This window comes from Nanorana parkeri, unplaced genomic scaffold, assembly GCF_000935625.1.
Source record: "Nanorana parkeri isolate BGI_ZX_2015 unplaced genomic scaffold, ASM93562v1 scaffold412, whole genome shotgun sequence".
Lineage (NCBI taxonomy): Eukaryota > Metazoa > Chordata > Amphibia > Anura > Dicroglossidae > Nanorana > Nanorana parkeri.
Window position 1 is genome coordinate 1,104,312 of NW_017306680.1, and position 1,315 is coordinate 1,105,626.

Here is a 1,315-nt window from a genome sequence, read left to right on the forward strand (position 1 = left end):
CAGGAAAGGATTATTTCTTGCACAGCAATAGGAGAAATTACAGGAAACATTCAGTTAAGAAGTCATAAGATTATACATTAAGTACATTTTTCTTTGAAGCGATGATTAAAATGTACAGTATTTGATATAAATTAACTGAGTATATCTGGGGGAGTGTACAACACTTACCCAGTTCAACATAATAGTCTGAATGAAGCCACTTTGGAATTCCAGTGTAAAACACATGGCTTTCCTATTGCAATGTCCCATTTGAGGCAAAGATGCAATTTACTTTCAAGACATGTTTTTATACAGGTTTACAACTAATTGTTGTACATGCTCCTGGAGCTCACATAGTGTAACTGAAGTTTGTGTCAGTAATACTTGTTCATATTACCAGTTCATGAAAAGCTAGGACTTCCAACAACATCAGCAAAACATAGGATACATATACCCAAAGAAGCAGAAGGCATGCAGTCTAGTGTCAGCATCTTCACTCCCCAGCATACTGCACATCTTCTTTGTAATCATCCCCATGCACCTGCTGCAGAACCCAGATTCCCAAAATATCCTAGGAGAATATGAGAGAGAGAGAGAGAGAGACGAAGAGGAGACTAGCACTCCTACAGGATTCTTGAAGGCTAGACGCTACGGAAGGAACAGCAGACCAATCAGCTAAGGAAGAAAGGAGTGGTGGGACTATAGCATAGCTCAAGGCACTGGTTAGTGTGCTGATCCAATAGCTTGAGCAATTTCAGAGTCACGAATGCACAAGTAGTATAAGGTGCCCATACACTGCACGATTCTCGTACGAGAATCACGGGAAATCCCGCGATTGTACAATAATCGTGCAGTGTATGGAAGGCGTTTCTAATGTACGGTTGCACGACTTTTGTATTTCGAGCATGTTGGAAAACCAGCCGAGAATCGTACGATTTTCGGCTGTTTTTTTAGCATAATCGAGAGATAACTGCCAAACGGGCCGTCGCACACTGCCTGTTCAGTATTGCAGTCGTCGGAAGCCCACGCCTCAGGGGGGGCAGGCTTGCGATAATCGCAAGTACGATCTGCCCATCTTGGACAGGCAGATCGTACTTGCGATCATCGCAAGCCCGCCAGTACGTTTTTTTTTAATTACTTTATTTTTGTCTTGCGAGGGTTGTAAAGTGTACGGGCACCTTTACCTACATACTACAAGCCAGCAACTCAAAGCATTGAGGACAAGAAGCCTGTAGTTTTTGTATTGGCAGCCAAACACATTTCTCAGTACAGGTTCTTTCATTTTGTTTAACCCATTCCCAACCATAATCTACAGGTGCTAGGACAGTGCTCATCT